General features: G+C 44.2%; 1 protein-coding gene across 2 annotated transcripts in view; it reads right to left on the bottom strand.

Annotated features, from left to right (window-relative positions):
- The window catches only part of LOC109920110 (gap junction gamma-1 protein-like), a 47,058-nt gene extending 23,435 nt beyond the window's left edge, over positions 1-23,623 (bottom strand). For both annotated transcript variants that reach the window (XM_048599533.1, XM_048599534.1), the window contains exon 1: positions 23,389-23,623. The gene's annotated coding sequence lies outside the window, so the exon portion shown is untranslated. The remainder of the gene's footprint in view (positions 1-23,388) is intronic.
- Between the last annotated feature and the right edge of the window lie 383 nt (positions 23,624-24,006).

The following is a 24,006-nucleotide window of genomic DNA, read 5'->3' as shown; positions in this document are numbered from 1 at the left end:
GGTGGTTGAGGGCAAAAATTGAACGCTTTCAAGAAGGACTGAGACATCGTTCTTAGGGCTAAAGGGATCAAAGTGTACAGGGAGAAAGTGGAACAGGGGACTGAGTTGGATGATCGGCTATGATCATATTGAATGGTAGAGCAGGCTAAAATGGCCAAATGGCCTACTCTTGCTTCTATTTTCTATGCTTTTGTGTTTCTAACAGAAGGTCAGTTAATTGGAATCCCGCAATAGATTACTCACTTCCCAAAGTCTGCCCACTATCTCCAACTCACAAGTCAGGAATATGATGGAATATTCCCCACTTGCCAGGATTGGTGCAGCTCCAAAACACTCAAGAAGTTTGACACCATTCAAGACAAAGCAGTTGCTTGACTGCCACCACTTCCACAAACATTCGCTCCCTCCACCATGACTCTCAGCAGACGCAGTATGTACCATCTACAAGATGCATTGCCAAACGCACCAAGACTCCTTAGACAGAGTCTTTTGAACCCATGATCACTTCTTTCTAGAAGGACAAGGAAACATCACCACATGCAAGTTCCCCTTCAAGCCACTCACCATCCTGATGGGAAGTATACTTCTGTTTCTTCAGTGTCACTGAGTCAAAATCTTGGAATTCCCTACATAACAGCATTCTGGGTTTACGTACAGCATATGGACTGCAGCTGTTTCAAGAAGGAAGCTCACCTCAAAGGCAACTTAAGGATGGACAATAAATGTGGGCCCAATCAACAACACCCACATCCCATTCATAAACAAAAAAAATGAAGGGAGTGCTGAACATATAAAAGTAAGTATGACGACTTTACTGATCATTGTAATAATCCATCTGGTTCACTCATGTCCTTAAAGGAAGGAAACCTGTCAATCCGCCTACATGTGACTCCAGACCCACAGCAATGCAATTGATTCTTAACTGTCCCTGAATTGGCTTCACAAGCCACTGCACTTACATGCAAAAAATGCTGGCCTGACCAGCGACACACATATCCCATTAAAGAAAACAGAAGCAAATCCTGTTCTTAGAAATATCTCCTAAATTCACAAAAAACCAAAGGTGGGGAAGTACCAGCTCAGCTGGGAATGTCCAGTTCATATTGTTTGATTTCATCTCTGCTTGAGGATGACCAGTTGCTCACGAATGCCGTCTCATTTAGATTATTTTGTGCTCAAGTGTAACCTTATTCTCCAACAGGTCCTGACAGGAAAACTCTGTGTCATAAAAATTGACTCGACCACAAGGAAATCAGTCAACAGTAAAGATTTCTATGAAGAACATCAGAGCTGGACATGGCTCACGTCATATCCCCTCTTCCTCAGTACTTTGAGACTAAGCATGGTACCTGACTGAGACCGGAGTTAGATACAGAAATCCCCCCATTCTTTTAAACTGAAAGCAAAGCTACCTCTACACAATTATCAGCAAACACTCCAAGGACAAGTACAGCATGGAGTTCAATACAGAGTAAAGCAGCCTCTACACTGTCCACATCAAATATTCCCAGGACAGGTACAGCAAGGGCTTAGACACAGAGTGGAGCTGTGTGTACACTGCCCCATCAAACACTTGCTGGATGCGATGTCTTGCTTGTATCCAGTTTCTAAACATAAATCAACAAAAATTGAGTCAATAATTTCCAGTCAGTTTGAATGAGCCATTTCCTGTATTCGCATCATCTTTTACTCATCACAATTTTGGGGACAGGGAAATAGATTTTGTGACACAAGACAGGTACTTAGATGGCCCAAGAAGGTAGCATCTTGCTATACATGCAGTTCACGAATTGCTTCATAACCATGGAAGCATGCCAGTACAGGCTACCGTTGTTCCCAACAAATACCTAGACAAACACCCACCCACACACTGGCACATGCACATACGTAATTCATGTGCACAAACATATATGCAGACATGTGTGTTTTCAATCATGTGACACAACAACTGATTCAGGAGGAGGCCACTCAGCCTGTCGAACCTTGTTTCCCCCATTCAATTCAATCAAGGTGGATCTGTGACCTGAGCACATATACCCATTAACCTTCGGAAGGATAATATTGACCTTGGAGGGAATACAATGCCTGTTAATAAGAATGAAATCTGGACTTCAGGTGTTATGAGGGGCATTTTGTTTTATTCATTTGTGGGACATGGGCATCACTGGCTGGCCAGCATTTATTGTCCATCCCTAGTTGCCCTTGAGAAGGTGGTGGCAAGCTGCCTTCTTGAACCGCTGCAGTCCTCCTGCTGTGGGTTGACCCACAATGCCATTAGGGAGGGAATTCCAGGATTTCGACCCCAGCGACAGTGAAGGAACAACGATGTATTTCCAAGTCATAGCACTAGGCCATTGTCTACCCTTTATACAGATTAGGTCTGTTTTCTCTAGAATTTACAAGGTTAAGGGGTGATGTGGTCAAACTCTTCAAGATATTAACAGGACAAGACAGGGCAGGTAAAGAGAAACTATTCCACTAGTTAGGCATTCTAGAAATAGGGGTACAGTCTGAGAATTACAGTCAAGCCGTTCAGGAGAGATGTTTGGAAGCATTTCTACACATAAAAGGTGGTAGGTGTTTAGCACTCTCATCCACTAATGGCAGTGGATACTGGATCAGTTATTAATTTGAAATCGGAGACAGATGAATTTTGTTAAGCAAAGGTATTAAGGGATATGGGCCAACGGCAGATAGGTATTAGAGCACATATCAGCTATGATCCACCTGAACCGATCTGGAACCAGGTTTCTAGCAAAAAGGATAAATAGGTGGTCACTAGGACTTTAAACTAGTGAAATGGGAAAGGTAGGAGAAAACAACAGGAAGTGTAATGGTAAATAGGAAAGGAAACAGCAGGTTAATATTTATGCAGGAGGGTTTAACTACATTGAGGACTATGAAGGAAGTTAAGAGGAAGGAAAACTCAGTAGATATTTAAGGTTTTGGAGTAGATCTGTAGCTCTGGTTGTAGGTGTTGAGGTTGGTTGGCTCGCCGAGCTGGTTTGTTGTTCCGCAGACGTTTCGTTACCGTGCTTGGTAACATCCTCAGTGCAGCATCTGATGAAGCGTCGGTGTGTTTTCCCGCCTGGTTTTTAAACTCTGGGGTCCATTGTGATGGATTGCCTCACTTCCGGGTTTCCTCCGTAGTGGAATGTATACAGGGTCGAGTTCAATGTGTTTATTAATAGCATGCTTCGTGGAGTGCCATGCTTCCAGGAATTCTCGTGCGTGTCTCTGCCTAGCCTGTCCCAGGATCTCGGTGTTGTCCCAGTTGAAGTCGTGGTTCTCCTTGTCCATGTGGATTGATATGAGTGAGTATTGGTCGTGTCTTTTTGTAGCCAGTTGGTGTTCATGTACTTGTGTTGTTAGTTTCCTAACTACGGAGGAAACCCGGAAGTGAGGCAATCCATCGCAACAGACGCCAGAGTTTAAAAACCAGGCAGGAAAACACACCAACGCTTCATCAGAGGCTGCACTGAGGATGTTACCAAGCATGGTAATGAAACGTCTGCGGAACAACAAACCAGCTCGGCGAGCCAACCAACCTTATCAGGAGATATTATTAATGGAGGTGTTAGAATCCAAAGAGAAGGAATAAAAACTAGCATAAAGGCACTTTACCTGAATGCTCATAGCATTCAAAACAAGGTAGATGAGTTAACGGCATAAATTATCGCAAATGAGTATGATTTAGTAGCCATTACGGAGACATGGTTGCAGGATGGTCACAACTGGAAATTAAATATCCAGGGGCATCAGACTGTTCAGAAGGACAGATACGAAGGTAAGTGGCGGGCAGTATTGCTTTGATATTTAAGGACAACATCAGGGTGGTAGTGAGAGATGCTATAGGTTCTACGGAGAATAAGGTTGAAACCATTTGGTGGAAATTAGAAATTCTAAGAAGAAAAAGTCACTAATAGGCTGAGTCGACAGGCCACCATGTAATATCACATTGGGACAGGTAATACCAAGGTAAACAAAGAAATAACTAATGCTTGTAAAAATGGTACGGCAGTTATCATGGGGAATTTTAATCTACATGTCGATTGGTTGAACCAGGTCGGTCAAGGCAGCCTTGAGGAGGAGTTCAGTGAATGTATCTGTGATAGCTTTTTTGAACAGCATGTAATAGAACTGACGAGGGAGGAAGCTATCCTAGATCTGGTCCTGTGTAATGAGACAAGGATAATTAATGATCTCATAGTTAGGGATCCTCTTGGAAGGAGTGATCACAGTATGGTTGAATTTAGAATACAGATGAAAAGTGAGAAGATAAGATCCAGTACCAGGGTCCTGTGCTTAAACAAAGGGGTCTACAATAGGATTAGGGAGGAGTTGGCTAAAGTAGACTGGAAACAAAGACTCTATGGAGGGACATTTGAGGAACAGTGGAGAACTTTCAAAGCAATTTTTTAAAGTGATCATCAAAAGTATATACCAGTGAAAAAGAAAGACTATAGGTAAAGGGGTAATCAGCCATGGATGTCTAAAGAAATAAGGGAGGCTATCAAATTGAAAGATAAGGCATACAAAGTGATAAAGACCAGTGGGAAACTAGAAAATTGGGAAAACTTTAAAGGTCAACAGAAAGCCACAATCAAGGCTATAAAGAAAAGTAAGACAGATTATGAGACTAAACTAGCTCAGAATAAAAAGACATATAGCAAAAGTTTCTATAAGTATATAATATGAAAAAGAGTGGCTTAGGTAAACATTGGTCCTTTGGATGATGAGAAGGGGGATTTTATAATGAGAATAGAGGAAATAGCTGAGGCATCAACAGGCATTTCATGTCGGTCTTCACAGTGGAGGACAAAAATAACTTGCCAGTAATTGATGACAAAGAGACTAAGGACCTAGAAACAATCATTATCGTGAAAAAGGTAGTGTTGGGCAAGCTAATGGACCTAAAGGTAGACAGGACTCCTGGCCCTGATGGAATGCATCCCAGGGTTCTAAAAGAGATGGCAGGAGTAATAGCAAATAAACTTGTGGTAATTTTCCAAAATTCGCTGGACTCTGGGGCAGTTCCAGCAGATTGAAAAACAGCCAATGGTTACACCACTGTTCAAAAAAGGAGGTAAACAAAACATGGGGAATTATAGGCCGGTTGGCTTAACTTCTGCAGTGGGGAAAATGCTTGAATCTATCATCAAGGCAGAAATAGCAAGACATCTAGATAGGAATTGTCCCATTGGGCTTATGCAGCATGGGTTCATGAAAGGCATGTTTGAGTAATTTGCTGAGATTCTATGAAGACATTATGAGCATGGTGGACAACAGGGACCCAGTAGATGTGGTGTGTCTGGATTTCCAAAAGTCATTTGATGAGGTGACACACTGAAAGCTGCTGCATAAGATAAAGGTGCACAGCATTACAGGCAGAAATAGTAAGAACTGCCAGTGCTGGAGTCTGAGATAACACAGTGGGGAGCTAAAGGGACACAGCAGGCCAGGCAGCATCGGAGGAGCAGGAAAGCTGACGTTTTGGGTCAGGACCCTTTTTCAGAAATGGGGGAAGAGGGAAGGGGGCTCTGAAATAAATAGAGGCGGGGTGGGGCTGGGGAAGGTAGGTGGGATGGCGATAGGTGAGTGCATGTAGGCAGTGTTGGAGATTGGTCGGTGAGGTGGGAGCAGTGGATAGGTGGGAGAGAAGATGGACAGGTCAAGGAGGCAGGGATGAGAGGGAGGGTTGGTCATGGGATGAGGCCGGGGGGTGGGGAGATTTTGAAGCTAGTAAAGTCCACATTGAGACCATTGGGTTGTAGGCTCCCAAGGCAGAATATGAGGTGCCGCTCTTCCAGTTTCCGGGTGGCGTCGTTGTGACACTGGAGGAGGCTCAGGATGGACATGTCGTCCAGGGAGTGGGAGGGGCAGTTGAAGTGGTTCGCGACTGGAAGGTGTTGTCGTTTGTTGCGAACTTAGCGCAGGTGCTATACAATGTGGTCCCCGAGCCTCCGCTTGGTCTCACCGATGTAGCGGAGCCCACATCGAGAGACGCTGTCTCCAACTCTGGTGATCACCTCAAAACTGATATCTATTTCAAGTCCACCAACTCCCACAGCTCCCTAAACTACACCTCCTCTGATCCACCTTCCTGCAAGAATGCGATCCCCTACTCCCAATTCCTCCGCCTCTTCTGCATCTGCTCCCAAGATGAGGCGTTCCACTTCCTAAAATCCCAGATGTCCTCGTATTTCAAGGACCGCAACTTCCCCCCTGCAGTGGTTGAAAACACTCTCGACTGCATCTCTTGCATTTCCCGCACCTCTGCCCTCATACCACCTCCCCGCAGTAAAAACAAAGACAGAATCCCCCTTGTCCTCACGTATCACCCCACTAATCACCGTATCCAACATATCATTCTCTGCCACTTCCACCACCTACAATCCAACCCCACAACCAAAGATATATTTCCCTCCCCACCCCAATCTGCCTTTCATAGGGACCACTCTCTCCACAACTCCCTTGTCCACTCCACACTCCCCACTAGCCTCACCATCCCCAGCACCTTTCCCTGCAACTGCAGGAAGTGCTACACCTGCCCCTACGCCTCCCCCCTCACCTACATTCAAGGCACCAACAAAACCTTCCACATCAGTCAGAGGTTCACCTGCACATCCGTCAATGTGGTCTATTGCATCCACTGTTCCCGATGTGGCCTCCTCTACATCGGTGAGACCAAGCGGAGGCTCGGGGACCACTTTGTAGAGCACCTGCGCTCAGACATATCCATCCTGGGCATCCTCCAGTGTCACAACGACACCACCCGGAAACTGGAGGAGTAGCACCTCATATTCCTCCTTGGGAGCCTACGACCCAATGGTCTCAATGTGGACTTTACTAGCTTCAAAATCTCCCCACCCCCAGCCTCATCCCATGACCAAACTCCCCCCTCTCATCCCCGCCTCCTTGACCTATCCGCTCCTCCCACCTCACTGACCAATCCCTGCCACTGCCTACCTGCAATCACCTATCGCCTTCCCACCTACCTTCCCCAGCCCCTCTCATCCCTGCTTCCTTGACCTGTCCGTCTTCTCTCCCACCTATCCACTGCTCCCACCTCACTGACCAATCCCCACCACTGCCTACCTGCACTCACCTATTGCCATCCCACCTGCCTTCCCCAGCCCACACCCCCTGTCTATTTATTTCAGAGCCCCCTCCCCTCTTCCCCATTTCTGAAGAAGGGTCCAGACCTGAAACGTCAACTTTCCTGCTCCTCTGATGCTGCCTGGCCTGCTGTGTTCCTCCAGCTCCACATAGCGTTACAGGCAATGTATTAGCATGGATTGAGGATTGGTTAACTAACAGGAAGCAAAGATTGAGGATAAATAAGTGCTTTTCTGATTGGCAAACAGTGACTAGTGGTGTGCCTCAGGGATCAGTGTTGGGACTGCAATTGTTTGCAAGTTACATAGATGATTTGGAGTTGGTGACCACGTGTAATGTGTTGAAGTTTGCAGATGATATTAAGATGAGTGGTAGAGCAAAGTGTGCAGAGGACTGTGCAAGTTTGCAGATGGATATAGATAGCTTAAATGAGCTGGCAAAGGTCTGGTGGATGGAATTCAATGTTAATAAATGTGAAGCCATCCATTTTTGTAGGAATAACAGTAAAAAGGACTATTATTTGAACGTTAAAAGATTGCAGCATGCTGCTGTGCAGAAGAGACCTGGGTGTCCTTATGCATGAATTGCATAAGGTTGGTTTGCAGGTACAAGTAATTAATAAGGCAAATGGAATTATGTCCTTCATTGCTAGAGGGATTGAGTTTTAAAGCAGAGAGGTTATGTTGCAGCTGTATAGGGTGCTGGTGAGGCCACACCTGGAGTACAGCGTGCAGTTTTGGTCTCCTTACTTGAGAAAGGATGTACTGGCACTGGAGGGGGTGCAGAGGAGATTCACTAGGTTGATTCTGGAATTGAGTGGGTTGGCTTGTGAGGAGAGGCTGAATACACTGGGATTATATTAATTGGAATTTAGAAGAATGAGGGGGGTATCTTATAGAAACGTATAAATTTATGAAGGGAATAGATAAGATAGAAGCAGGGAGGTTGTTTCCACTGGTGGGTGAAACTAGAACAAGAAGGCATAGCCTCAAAATTAGGGGGAGCAGATTTAGGACGGAATTGAGGAGGAACTTCTTCACCCAAAGGGTTGTGAATCTGTGGAATTCCCAACCCAGTGAAGTAGTTGAGGCTTCCTCATTGAATGTTTTTAAAGCTATGATAGATAATTTTTTGAACAGTAAAGGAATTAAGGGTTATGGTGTGAGGGTGGGTAAGTGGAACTGAGTCCATGAAAAGATCAGCCATGATCTTATTGAATGCGGAGCAGGCTCAAAGGGCCAGATGGTCTACTCCTGATCCTGGTTCTTATGTTCTAATAATCTCTTTGAATGGTGGAATAAGTGCAAGGAGCAGAATGGCCTACTTCTGTTCCTATGTTCTTTCCTCTTAATACCTATGGTTAACAAAAATGTATTAATGATCAATTAACAATCAAAATTTCCAATTTAAGATTAACAATTGGTTAAGCATTATTAAAAACCGAAGGAACTGTAGATGGTGGAAATGAGAAATAAAAACAGAAGTTACTGGAAAAGCTAAGCATCTGTGAAGCGAAATGAGAGTTAACATTCTGGGTCTAGTGATCCTTCTTCAGAACTGTTCTCCAGTGCTAATATCTCCTACCTAATGTGTAGTGCCCAGATCTGCTCACAGTACTCCTAATTTGGGTCTCCTTCCAAAGCCAATATATCCATCCTATGGTTAATAGGTATATGTGCTCAAGAACATATTTGCCTGACCTAACTGAATGAGGGTGCAAGGTTCGAGGGGCTGAGTGGCCTGCTCCTGAATCTATTGGTGTGTCGTATGATTGTCAAATGTGCATGTCATATACGTTTGTATACATGAAAATGTGATTTTTCTTTACCTGTTGATCTTCATAAGTGGAGATATTGAGTACAGAAGCAGGGAAGTTGCGTTATGCTTTATCAAGTTTTTGAGTATTGTGCCCAGTTCAGGTCACCACACTTTAGGAAGGATGTGAGCATCCTGAAGAGGTTACAGAGCAGATTAATGGGAATCGCTCCAGGGATGAGGAATTTTTGTTCGCCTTGGAGTAAAGGAGATTGCGGGGAGGTTTGATATAGGTCGCCTTCTCCAGGCGACTCAGTGGGTTGATTTTTAAAAAAAGTAGACAAAGATACAATCGTACAATTGTGGTACAATCGTAGTATCCCTACCTCTGAGCCAGGAGACATGGATTTGAGTCCTACCTGCTCCAGAGGGTTTGTGAAACACGTTGATTAACAATATCCATAGACTAAGGTTAGATGTGCTCATTAATAACAGTATAACAATTCAGAGACTTTGAGCAAGAGGTACACAGGTAATGGGCAAGATATTTTTACATTGTTGAATTTAGAACGATGAGAGATGATCTCATTGAAATATAGAATTCTTAAGGGGCTTGACAGGGTAAATTCTGAGAGGATGTTTCCTCTCATGGGAGAGTCTAGGGCCAGAGGGCATTGTCTCAGAATAAAGAGGTGCCAATTTAAGACTGAGATGAGGAGGAATTTCTCCTCTCGTAGGGTTGTGAGGTTAAACCTCCTTGCTACACAGAGCTGTGGGGGCAGAGTCCTTGTGTATATTTTAGACTGAGATAGACAGATTCTTGATCAGCCGGGGAATCAAGGGTTACAGGGAAAAGGCAGTAAAGTGGATGTGAGAAGTGTTGAATCAGCCCTGTAAATACCGGCACACTGCCCCCACCACAAATCACCTGTAAATACTGACTCACTCCCCAGGGACCTCCTGTAAATACTGACACACTACCCAGGAAGCCCCTGTAAATACTGACACACTACCAATTACAACCTCACCATCCTTTAATTTCAAAAGTGGAGACGAAAAGTTTTCCAGAACAACTCTCTGATTTCAAAATTGATAGTGACGAAAAGATCGCAGTAACTAAGTCTGAAGAGAAAGTGATCAAATGGATTCACTGTACAATTTGAAAATGCTTGTGCTTTGTCAAATGTGACCCAAGACCCTGACTCTCTCTCCCCACCCCATCCATCCTGACTCTCCTCACTTTTCTTTCTCCAATGCTGACCAAAGCTGGCCGAAATGCAGCGAACAAGGATGCTAATATTCCAGTCTTCAGAACAGGGCTTGTTCTCCCTGCAGATTTACTGCTATGTATAAAGCCTGACAAGAGTCATCTCTATAACTGTTCTGCACAACCTCAACCTGCACAAGCACGCATGTTGTGAACAGACCGGCTTCAGCTCAGGGTTAGCAAACAGGTTAGGGAAACTCAGTTCAAACTCTGCCAGATGTATTCTCTCTGTGTAACATGTTGATAGTTTTTGAGAAAAGTTCCTTTTGTGTCTTTCTTGTTCAGCCAGCGACAGTCACAGGGCATGTGTCCGAAGGCTATGAATTCACCCAATATTATGCTGTGTGTACTGGAATGCATGCTGAGCCTATTAAACGGAGTCTGGAAGTCTGGATAACCTGTAAACTGAGTCGTACACGAGCAGTGATTATATAGAAACCACACTCACTTCTGGAGGCCCCAAATTCTTTCACTTTAAATTAGCCACACAAATGAAATACCTACAAAAGGCAGGCAGACTTCCTTCCTAAAGGACATTAGTGAACCAGTTGGATTTTTTTATGAGAATCTGTCAGCTTTGTGGTCACTCACTGCAGAGATCAGCTTTTTATTTCCAGGCTATTTGTTGGTCTTAAATTGAATTTAAACTCCCCAACAGTCTGGTTGCAATTTGAACTCACGTTCTCTGAATTAATATAGAACGCTAATATAAATTGATAGTGCTCTTTGTACCCAAGACCTTTGGTTCAAACCACACCAAAAACTCGAAGACTAACTTGGGAGCTAGACAAGAGAATTCCCCCTTGTGTCTTGAGCCACTACTTGTCCCTAAATCTACATAATGAAAAGAAAAAGATAAAGCTGGTCTTTATTCCAATACTGCCCATTTGTTAGACCTCAGCTGGAATATTGTGTATAGATCTGGGCACCACCTTATAGGAAATATGTGAACACATTAGAGAGAGTACAGAAGCAATTGACAAGAATGGTTCCAAGGATGATGATAAATTGAACAAGTTAGGACTGTTCTCTTCACAAAGAAAGCTAAGAAGAGATTTGATAAAGTTCTTCAAAATCATGAGCTGGTGAGATAGATAGGGAGAAGTTGTTCCTTTTCTACTTTATCTTGTTTCTACAACATACAAGAACGAGAGGGGCATAGATTTAAAGTGATGTGCAAACAAAGCAAGGGTGATCTGTTTCACTCAGCAAGTAGCCAGGTCTGGACTGCAGTGCTTGGAAATGTGGTGGACAGAGCTTCAATTGAGGCATTGAAGTGCAGCATTGGATAGTGATTTGGGGAAAAAAAGTGCAAGGGAATGATGAAAAGGTGGGGAATTTGCAATCAGTGATAGAACGGGGCGAGGCACGATGGGTTTCATGGCTTCCATCTGCACCATAATTTTGTGATTCATGGTATCTTGCTGTGCATGTGTTGATTGCTATCCATATTTCCAATATCCACCAGGTGCTGTATTTTGCATTTGCAGTGAAATTGCGATTAAATCACAGGGGCCCTTACAGAGCTTCGAGAGAACAAAGGAAGTTCAACGTTACTAGATTTGCCAACAAATACTTCAGTGAAATGAAAACACGGTGATGCAGCAAATATGGGAATATGTCTTTATTGTTCAATTGTTCTTTGATTCATTTGCAGGATGTGAGTATCACTGGCTAGGCCAGTATTTATCGCCCATCCCTGATTGCCTAAAGGGCAGTTAAAAGTCAATCACATTCCTTGGCTCTAGAGTTATAGGTATTCCAGGCCAGACAAGGACTGCGGACATCCTTCCCTAAAGGACGTCAGTGACCCAGATGGGTTTTACCCTGAGCACTTCTTGGTCATTATTTAATTCTTAATTCCAGATTTTCATTTAATTCAAATTCCACCATTTTCAATGGTGGGATTTGAACCCAAGATCCCAGAACATTACCTGGGTCTGTGGATAAATAATCTAGCAACAATACCTTTAGGCCATCACCTTCCCCACACTCCCCCACCCACATTGCTCATATCTTACAATGGCTGACTGTGGACAGTAAAAGGCACTGGGAGACAGGGAGAGCTTGTTCTGAAAGAGTTTGGTAATCCTGTGCTGCTTAGTGTACTATAGTGGAATGAGTGCAATACTGTCTGTTGTGTTATCAGTATGGTCAAACATGTTCCTTTTGTTTTTGCACTGCCGTGCATCATTCTGGAGCAGCTCTGCAGCCTTTGTTGCTTCAGCTAAGGAAGCAGGCAGGTGAGCAGACCAGCATGCATTGGACTCTCAGGGTTACAGGTTCCTCAGCTGAAGAAGATTCCACATCTACTGTCGCCTCTTCTGGCAGTTCCATTGTGCAGCATATTGGTGTTGTCCCATAATTTCATAAGATACAGGAGTAGAATTGGGCCATTCATCCCATTGAGTCTGCTCCACCATTCAATCATGGCAAGTGTGTTTCTCATCCCCACTTTCCTGCATTCTCCCCCTAACCTTTGATCCCCTTACCAATCAGGAAACTTTCTATCTCTGTCTTAGATCTACTTGATAACTTGGCCTCCACAGCCCTCTGTGACAATAAGTTCCACAGACTCACCACCCTGTGGCTCAAGAAATTCCTCCTTATCTAAAGGATCGTCCTTTCACTCTGAAGTTGTGCCCTTGGGTCCTAGTCTATCTAACAGGGAAGCATTTTTTCAACATCCACTCTATCCAGACCTCTCAGTATCTTGTAAGTTTCAATCATTCCCCCTCATCCTTCAGTGAGTATAGACCCAGAATTCTCAACCACTCCTCATATGACAAGCCCTTCATCCGCTGGGATCGTTCTTGGAAATCTCCTCTAGACACCCTCCAATACCAGTACACCCTTCCTTGGATACAGGGCTCAAAACTATTCCAAATCATTGTCCTCAGGGTGAGCGTCATATTCACTCATGCTGTAATTCCCTCGCCAGCCGAGGGTAGAGTAGAGGAAGCCTCATTATCAGGGTGCTTGGTCGCTCACTGCTCCTTCTGCCTCTCAGCATCTTATGCATTTCTGGCCCATTTTTCAACCTGGCATGGCAGATGCAGTTGGTCACCTTCCTCCACGCCTTCCTCCTCACGGGGCGAGGATGTTCTCTGCTCCAGCTGCCGGTATCACGTGTGCAGAGGCTTCCTCAATGTCGGGATTGGGTACCATTTGCATGCTCTTCCTTTGGCGGAAAGAATACCAGTTTTTGTCAAACTGTCCCAAGATGCTCACATTACTTGAGGAATATCTGACAGAATTCTGAGTGGAATCACCCACTCCTCAGCAAGCCCACCTTTTGCTACCTATCACAGTCTTCCACTTTCTGTATTGACTGCACCTCATCACCAAATTGACAGCCATGATCATATTGAATGGTGGAGCAGGCTCAAAGAGCTGAATGGCCTACTCCTGCTCCTATTTTCTATATTTCCAGGACAGCAGTTTTAACTTTTTCATGGGTTCAGACAGACCTGAAGGATTTAGGATTTGCCAGGGTAAATGCAGAGAGGTTGTTTCCCCTTGTTGGAGAGTCTAAGACCAGAAGGTATAATATCAGAATAAGGGGTCGTGCATTTAAGACAGAGATAAGGAGGAATTTCTTTTCTCAGAAGCTAGTGAATCTGTGGAATTCTTTCCCTCAGAGGGTTGAGGCTGGGTCATTAAATATACTCAATGCTGAGATAGACAGATTTTTAATTAGGAAGGGAACCAAGAGCTTTGAGGGAAAGGCAGGAAAGGAGTTGAGGATTATCAAATGAGCCCTGACATCATTGAATGGTGGAGCAGACTCGATGAGTTGAATGGATTATTTCTGCTCCTATGTCTTACGGTCATAACATCCTTTCACAGAGATATCTCAATGTTGAATGACGGTTTGCCTGTGATTTTACGCTCTAGCCAGGCCTATATCTAAGATTAGTTGGTGCGGTCATGTTGAGCCAAGAGCTAACCACTCACAAGTTAGAAGACCCCAGAACTTCATTTAATCGTGAGCATCCTTCTGTTGGATTCCCTATTCTGCTGGTAGGAACAGCTGACAACCAGAATTGTGGCTTATCCGGACTTGACTCATCGCAATTTCAATGCAGTGATTAAGGAGCTATTAGGATAGATGACTAAAAGCTTGATCTAGCTTTTAACAACCAGTTAAAAGGAGGACGCAGAGGAGTTTATGGAGGGAATTTGGAGCTTACAGTCCAAGCTACTGAAGGCTCAACCAACGATGGGGCTGTGAAGAAAATTTGGGTTGCGCAATAGGCTAGAATTTAGAGGAATACAGAAATAGAATCATAAATCCCTATAGTGCAGAAAGAGGCCATTCAGCCCATTGAGTCTGCACTGACCCTTAGAATTGCATCCCATCACCCATCACACCCCCCCATCTTACCCTGTAACCCTGCATTTACTGTGAGTAATCCACTTCGCCTGCACAACCTTGGACATTACGAGGCAATTTAGCATTACCAGTCCACCTAACCTGCACATCTTTGGACTGTGGGAGGATACTGGAGTACTTGGCAGAAAACCACACAGACACGGGGAGAACCTGAAAACTCCGCAGTTGCCCAAGGTTGGAATCAAACTTGAGACCCTGGCACTGTGAGGCAGCAGTGCTAACCTTTTACATCTCATGGTTGTAGCAGGCTAGTCTTTTATTCTAGCTTTATATTGAATTCAAGTTTCACCAACTGCCATGGTGGGATTTGAACCCAGGACCCCAAAACAGCAGCCAAGGGCTCTGCATCACCAGACCAATGAATTAACACTACACCAGCATCTCCTCTTTCTGTGGTGATAAGAGGTACAAAGGTGCAGTGTTTTTGAGGGCTTTTAAAACAGGATTGAGCATTTGTTAAAAATGAGGTGGGAGACACTTGTGTCAACAACGATCATTTCACCAACAATAGTCACAGGGACTCCTTAACTCCAGCATGGCCACAGTTCAGATTGTCTGAGGATCTCTGCTAAATTCAGGACTGTGTATCATTTCAATACAGTTGCAGACTTGGGAACATGGAGCCATCAAGTTCCTGTCACAAACCCATCCCTCAATGCTTTTGCTACCTTTGAAGAAAGTATTCTTTTCTAAGATGACCACTGTGAACAGCAAGCTCATACTTAAAAACAATGAGGTGAATGATTAGTTCATTATCATCAATTAGTTACTGAAGTCATCAATATCAAGGAGATTAAAGTCCAGAAGAATGAGAGGTCATCTTATTCCAATGTAAACAAAGGACTCTGTAGTAGCAGTGGTACGGTCTCTATCTCTGAACCAGGATGCCTGGGTTCAAGCCCCATGTGCCCCAGAGGTGTGTCATAACATCTCTGAACATAGAGTCATAGTGGTCACCAGCAAAGGAAATGGGCCATTCAGCCCATTGTTTTTGACTGGCACAAATTCAACCACCTAACTGTTCCAATCCTATTCAGGTAGCATTCCATTTCTAAAAATGTATCATGGCAGCAGAGAAGCTGCCATTCCCACCTTTATCTGAGCATAATAGTTAATTTCTTCACTTGTCAGGAATAGAAACACTTTTTCTTTCTCTGTCCAGCAAGAATTTCTTTTCAATTATGTACCTCTTTGCAAATTAGCTTCAATATTCTACAAACAGGTTGGTTAGTATAGCTATTGAAACATAAGATAAAGAGGGGGATTAACATTTTAGATGTTCCTGTTGGTAGGGGAATGTCTTGAACTAGGGCGTCACAGCTTAAAGTCCAGGTTATCCCACTTTAGACAGAAATGATGAGAATTTATTTTTCTCTTGGAGGATCATTAGAACATAGGGCATAGAACAATACAGCACATGAATGGGCCCTTCGGCCCACGATGTTGCGCTAAACATGACACTAAATGAAGCTAATCTCTTCTGCCTGCCCTTAGTCCATATCCCTCCATATTAGTCTTTGGAATTCTCTCTCCCAGAGAAAGTGGTGGAGGCTGGATCATTGAAAATATTCAGGGTCAAGTTGAACAGAGATCTGATCAACAAGGGAGTCAAAGGTTATGAGGGTACAGCAGTCAGTGGAGTTAAGACCATAATTAGTTCCACCAGGACCTGAGTGAACAGTAAGGAAGGATTGATGGGTTGTTGTCCTGTCCTGATCCTATGATCTTATAACTTTGAACATCAGTGTTGGTATCATTTGCTTTACGCTGGACGGGATGTCTTGTGGCACAGTAGTACCATCAATACTTTGAGGCTAGAAAGGTCCTAGCTCAATTCCTACCTACCCCAGATGTGCATAACATGCTGAGACAAATGGAGCAAAAGCTTATTTTTTTAAAAATCTCTTTAAGGAAATAAAGCCCAGTCAGACATTGATGTAAGCATCTTTCTATGGAAATCTCAATGCAGTTTACGCATAATTAAGTGTTCTGGTTGTGTAGTTACTGCTGTAACACTGGAAACAACTATGGTGCACAGCAAGATCCCACACACAACAATGTCACAAAGACTTGATAACCTGTTTTTATGGTGTGATGTCAATGGAGGTGTAAATACAAGCAACAGCAAAACCCCTTCTCTTCCAATAGTAATCCAGAATCCCAGGCAAGTTAATGTTCTGGGGATGCGGGTTCAAATCCCACCATGGCAGATAAGGTTTAACTTCAATAAACATTTAGAATAAAACCTGGCCTCATGGTGACCATGTAGCCATCATGATTGTCATTAAAACCCAACTTATTCACTAATGTCCTTTAGGGAAGGAAATCTGTCATTCTTACCTGATCTGGTCTATGTGTGACTTTAGATCCACAGAAATGCAGTTGAAACTTAACTGCCCTCTGGGTAATTAGGGATGGGCAATAAATGCTGACCTAGCCAGAGAAGCCCACATCCTATGAATGATAATTAGAAAAAGTAGCAACAGGGTCTTTTGTATCTACCTGATGGGGCACATAAGGTCTCAGTTTAATATTGCATTGGAAAGGTGGGGCCTCTGTCAGTGTAGCACTCCCCTCGCTCCTCTATGTCAAATTTGCAAAGCAATAATTGTGTGCTCAACTTTCAAGAATTGGTTCCAAATCAATGAATTTGTAACTCAGGAGGGGAGTACATTACTCACCAAGGCTTAGCTGGTGATTAGCACAACAGGACAAGATCAGTAACAATGATAAAATCTCAGGAAAGTACCAAATATAATTCTAATTTATCACAGAACTGCACAGACAAATTCTCTAAGGTCCGCAGCCGAGTCTGTGAGCACAGATGGGAGGTAATGAGAGCCCCACTTACCCCAAGGGACAGACAAAGCAGAAGCCAACATAATGAATAAGGTCATTCAATCCAGAGGAAATTGTTGGAAAACACATCTGCCAGCAGCCCAGGAACTTCCTCAATCTCATCAAACACATGCTGATCAAAGTGAGGATTGTTGCCTGATTCCATATACAACAAGCCTGAAGGTCAGGCACAATTAAGCAGGTGTCAGGTTTCAGGAGTGCAGTAACCAGAGAAGAGGAATAATGGACCCCAGACCCACATTTAGGTCCAGGGCTCCCTGCAGCTCCTCAGCCCTGTACTCCAGGCTGACAAGTCCACTACAACACTGAGGGTGAGCCACACTTTCAGAGGTGCCCTCCTGCAGATGAAATACCAAATCTGAGGTTCCCTCTACTCTCAGGAGGGTGTAAAAAAATTCCTCTTGCCAGTATTGTGAAGAGAAAACGGAGAAGGGACCACTGAGAGAGTGGTTAGCCTGTGGAATTCTCTACAGCAGAAGGCTGTGGAGGCCGAGTAATTGAATATATCTAAACTGATATGGCTTTAGGTTTTAAGGGCATCAGAAATAATGGAGAAAAAATAGGTAGATGGCATTAAGATACAGGATCAGCCATGATCACATTGAAAGGCAGAGCAAGCTCAAAGGGCCAAATAGCCAACTTCTGCTCCTGAGAATTCCAATGAGAATTCCTTCCCCCTTCCCCACAGAGATCTTTCGGCCAATATCCCATGACCAACATCACCCTTCACCGTATTCCGTCTTGTGGGATCTTGTTTATACTATTTGCCCTCCACCTTTCAAAATTTTATGATAGCAACTACAATACGTGAAAGGTACTCCAGTGGCTGCAAAATGCTTTGGGCTGCACCCCACAGTTACAAATAGCAACCTCTCTCAACATCACACAAGAATTCAGAATCCCAAGCATCTCACAGACTGAACTGCCCCTTTAAGTTCCCATCTGAAAGAAACAATGGATTTAAAAGCTCTGCAAGTTGAGAGAATGCATTGGTTGTGAAAGGTGCTACACAAATGCAAGCACGTGTTGTTGCAGTTTTGGTCCCACCCAAAAACTGCATGGGATCTGGGGGTAGGGCAGGTGGGAGGTCATGGTGATGCTTCTTATGGTGGGATATCTGTTCACCCACTGCGGACAGAGGAGGTATAATCATTTACTGTCAAGTTATAGGGTAAAGAAAATATCCTCACTGAATCCCCAAAGAAAGCCTCAAGGTGTAACAAAAAACCCATACGCTACTCTTTTAAACATTACCCATACTCTGTAAAGAGTAGAGCCAATTTTAAACTTTTAAATTTAAGAATTAAATTGATATAACACCTTTTATTACCAGCTGACATTCCAAAGTGCTTTCCTACTAACAAAGTACTGTTCAGAAGTGGAACCAGTGTTACAATGTAGGAAGCACAGCAAGCTCCCACAGATAGCAATATGTTAATACCATAACCTTATTTTTTAAATCAAGAGATGAGTATTGACCCAGAAGATCAGGGTGGATGGCAAAATTTTGCTTGTCTTCAAAAAGGCAGCAGTGAGATCCATTACACCCATCTGAAAGACAGCAAGGCATTCCCTCTACACTGCACTTGGGAGTGTCAGCCTTGTTTGTCACATTCAAGTGTTTGGAGTGGGACTTGAACCCACAACTTCCAGCTTCAGAGTCAAGAAGTGGCACCCATCACACCAAAACTGACCCTGCAGGAATAGATTTCTGATCAAGTGAGAATGGAGAAGCTCTTTCCACTGGCAGGAGGGCCAACAACTATAGGCCACAGATTTAAAATAATTGGCATAAGAGACGGAAGCAATATTTGAAAACACGACTGAAAACAAAACACACAGCAAGTAAAGATTTGGAACACCAGCCTGAACGGATGGTGGAAGCAGATTCCAAAGTAACTTCCAAAATGGAATTTGATAAATGTTTGAAAAAGAAAAGCAATGCAGGGCTGTGGGACAAGAGGAGCGAGTGGGACTAACAGGATACTTCTATCGTCTTAGATCAGCCGTGGTCTAGCAAGCTCGATGGGCCAAATGGTTGATTTTCATTCGGATTTATTTGCATTCTTTCGAAAGCAGCAGCATAGTCACAGTGGGTCAAATAGCCTTCGTCTGTGCCATATGCTTCCACATGGCACAGTGTCAAAGGTAGGCTTCCATACATGGTTAAGAGATGCAAACCCAGTATTATGCTGGAGCACTGATGACACTTGCCAGACCTGCTACACCCTACCACCACCCACCCACCACTCCCTTATTCACTTTAACAATCGGAAGAAGAAAATTAGTGGAAGGTTTATACAGCACAAAAATGCTTAATGCATTTGAGTGAATTAAAGGGACAGGGAGAGAGGGAGAGGAAACAGCATAACAAAGATTCAGAGGAGCAACATCAACCCATTCAAAACAAAAGGGACATGAGGTGAAGGGGATTAACTCACAGATGGTGCAAAGCAGTTTAATGGCTTTGTGCATTGTCAAAACACACTCAGCCCCTCCCCCAGTAAGCCACAGGCCCATTAGCAAGGGGAATAGTCGTCTCAGAAATTTCTAACACTGTTCCATCCTTGTTCATCTAGCCATTAAACCCTGCACAAATCACACTGCATGTGGCTTATAAATAAGCTTCAGGATACAGAGGAATACCTTTTATTCTCCACTTACTGGAGGATGGGCACAGATGGCACTAATTTAACTCCCTTTTCTGCTTCAGAGACCACAAACTCCCACTGGATTTTCTGTGCCAGTATGCTTGCTCTTATTTGCCCCATCCTTGCCAGAGGCTAGTTCACAAAGGGTCAAAGCAAAGGACATCAAGTTAAACACTGTCATGCCTTGTTAACCCCAGATGCTCACTGTCATCTAACCAAGAGCTGAAGTTGCAACTACCATGTGGGACAGCCTGGAGAGGAAGAAAGCAGGAGGCTGAGAGGTGACCTATAGAGTTCTTTAAGATGATAAAGGAGCTCACTATGGAAGACAGGGAGAAGACATTCAAACTTGCAACCAAAACTAAAGTAGGTACTACAGATGTAAATAGTCACTCATTGTTCCTTGTTCCAGGGATTAGAAACTTCAGTTATGAGGATAGATTGAAGAAGTTGGAACTGTTCTCCTTGAAGAGAAATCTGAGAGGAGATGTGACGGAGATTTTCAAAATTATAAGCGGGCTGGATACAGCAGATAGGGAAAAGGTATTCCCATTTGCAAAAGTAACAAGATCAAGAGGTGCATAGATTTAAAAGTGATGGACTAACAAAGTGAGGCTGATGTGCTGAATTTTTTTCATGCAATGAGTAGTGGAATACACTACCTGGAAACGTGGTGGAGGCAGGTTCAACTGAGGCATTCAAGATGGCATTGGATGATTATTTGGATAGAAATGGTATGCAGGGACATGAAGAAAAGGCAGGAAATCAGTACTAGGTAATTGAACCAGTGCAGACATGATAGGCTGAATGGCCACTTTCTGCACCATAACAATTTTGTGATTCTGGGATAAATCCAATTGGAAATACAAGAGAAACTGCTTCACCCAGAGAGCTGTAAGGACGTGGAACTTAGTCTCAGAAGGAGTGGTCTGAGGTTGTATGATAGACCTAAAGAGGTGAAGAGTTAGTGGCAAAGCTGGGTAAACATGAGAAGTACGGAAGGATATGTTGATTCAGCAAGATGAAAAGAACTGGGAGGAGAGTGGAGTGCAAACATCAGCCAAAATAACAGCCAAGTCAGTTGGCCTGTTGCTTTGCTATGGGTATTTCGTAATAACATGTACTTGATATACTATAAACAACAAAGCCCCTAGATCAGGTCTTTGCCCAAAAGTGGAAACCTCTTCTCTAGTGTCCCTATCAAACCCCTTTCAGAATTTTAAAGCTCTGCATCAAGTTGGTCCTCAACCTCCTATTTTCTAGGGTAATATTGTCCTTACCCAGTCTGACCTACATATGACTCCAGACCTGTAGCTATGCGGTTGACTCTTAACTGCCATCTGAAATGGCCCTAGCAAACCACTCAGATCTAAGAGCAATTAAGCATAGGCAACAAATGGTGATCCACCCAGATCCCGTGACCAAATAAGAAAAATTTCTGTGGGCCTGGAGTCACAAGCAGGTACGGATAGATTTTCTTCCCCAAAGAACATTAGTGAAGCAGATGAGTTTTTACAATAGTTGAGGATAGTTTCACGGTCACCATTAGAGACTAGCTTCCAATTCCAGATTTAGTTATTAAATTCACATTCCATCAGCTGCTGTGGTGGAATTCAAACCTATGCCCCCAGGGCATTAGCAGGGGTCTAAGGATAACTACTCCAGTAACATTGGCTGCCTTCCGGGTCACTTCACGCAAGATATACCAGTCTTGGAGATGGAGCAGAGAATTAGTGGAATTGTTCCAGGAGGAGGGTCTTCAGTAATGGAGAGACTGGGGAAACTGCCTATTCTCCTTAGAACAGAGGTGGTCAAGAGGAGATCTGCAGACCAGTTCAAAATCGGAAATGGTTTGGTTCAGGTAAATACACAGAGAAATGGTGTCCATTGATAAGATGGTCAGGGACCAGAGGGAACACAGATTCAGTATAAGAGATAACAAGGTGTAGAGCTGGATGAACACAGCAGGCCAAGCAGCATCAGAGGAGCGGGAAGGCTGATGTTTCGGGCCTGGACCCTTCTTCAGAAATTCAGATTCTTCAGATTCAGTATAACTGGCTGAGAGGAAAGTGGGGAACAATGGTTTTAAACAATGAGCTGTTACTATCTGGAATGCCCCTAATTTTTCGTACAACTGTGTGCTAACGTTTTCATTTTAAAAAAGCCTTGGTGTTCCTGGAATGAGGGATTAGGGCTCCAGCCCCTCAGTCTGCCCAGACACCTGAGCAAATATATAGGTCCCAGATCAGGACAGGTTTGGGAATGGGGAGGGGGTTGTTCGAATGAGAGAGGGTTCTGCTGTGATGTCTCATGTAGTCAATCAGCCAGCAATTGCTGTCCCAGGCCCATAAACTGGGGCTATTGTGTGGGAGGAATGGTGAAAAGAATTGGAATGAGGTGTTCCCTCAGCAGTTACTGCCCTCACCTCTGTGCGAGAAAAAAAGCTGGAACGGAAGTGAAACCGCATGTGGTAAATCCACATTGTAACCCAGAGAGGGATCAAATAGCAGGAAAAAGACAAAGGACAGGATGAAATGAATGAACATAGCTTTGGGGAGGGGGGAGGGAGAGAGTCTGAGGAGAAGGGGGAGTGAAGGAATCCGGGGAGAGGGACGGGAGAGAATCTGGGGATTGGGACAGAGAATCTGGAGAGGGGGAGTGATATCTGGACAGGGGTGAAAATCTGGGGAGAGGGGAGAGTGTGGGGACGGGGAAGGAGCCTGAGGGACAGAATTTGGGGAGGGGGAATGTCTGAGGAAAAGTCTGGGGAGAGAGGAAAAGCAGATGAGAAACTCCTGCTTTCTCCACTTCTGATCGTCAAAACATTTCTTCCCGGTCCCAGGACAAAAGGTGGGTTTGCAGCTCAGTCTATCCACCTAAAAAACCCCCCCCCCCCCCCTCCTCACACACACACTGTCTTTCCCCGCCGCGAAACCTTCCCGCCAGCTTCCCAACATGCAAAAACAAAGCGCATGGAGACCAAGGTTTATACAAAAAGAGCCCCCTTCACCAGCAGCTCAGGCACAAGGAACGGGGGATTTAATCGAAAAAACATCTGATGGAGAAGGCAAGATTCAGAAATCCCCGAATTGAGAGGGGCAAGTGTTTCAGAGGGAGGGAAGGTGAGAAACTGTGATTGGGATGAAAAAAAAGGAGGAAGAGTAAACAGGGCAGGGTGAGATAAGAGACAACTGCGAAAGTTTACAAAACTTTGCTGAAAGTTTTACACTCTACGCGCGACAAGTTCGTTTTGTTTTACGTTGAAATTGACCCGACATCGCAGCCAGTGATCAGAAATAGCCAAACTCTAAAAGCACAGGGAGGTGCATGGCTCTACTCACCAAAGTCCGGAAACCTCTCCCTCTCAGTCCCAAGATGCAAGATACACAAAGACGCACACTCTGTCTTCCTCTGCCTCTCTCTCTCTCTCTCTCAAACAAAGACCAGGCAAGAAGAAGACAAACAGAAAAAAACGCTGGTAGAGAAAGAGGAGGGGGCACGTGATTCCTCAACTCTCCTAAAATCTCCCAACTCCTCCTCCCTGGCCTCCAGCTCAGAGCAGGATCCCGAGGAGAGAGATACCTGGCGCACAGGGACAGTGTGCTAAGACCTTGTTTAAATCCTGATCTCCTTTGCCTCCCCTCCCCAACGCCCACCAACACACACGTATACACACAAACGCACAGTCAATTGTAAGTTTCAACGCTAATTCTCCGATGACGTGATTAATCAGGGTCCCATTATGAACTGGGAATGAAGATGATATCGCTCTACCTACCCCTCACCTCACAGTATCCAGGTTCATTGGGAATTAAAGGGGGATGTCAAAATTCACAGGGGCAATTTTCAACACCTCCATCTACAATTTCCACCCTGGTATCTCCCATGTGCCTACATTCCAAAGCAGCATTAGCCCCAAACCCATTTGCCACCCAAGAATTATCCCTGCCTCCCCATAT

The sequence above is a fragment of the Rhincodon typus genome, chromosome 7 (genome assembly GCF_021869965.1).
Source record: "Rhincodon typus isolate 14 chromosome 7, sRhiTyp1.1, whole genome shotgun sequence".
NCBI classification, from domain to species: Eukaryota; Metazoa; Chordata; class Chondrichthyes; order Orectolobiformes; family Rhincodontidae; genus Rhincodon; species Rhincodon typus.
Note: the sequence above shows the minus strand (reverse complement) of the source record. Positions and strands in the feature narration are given on the sequence as shown.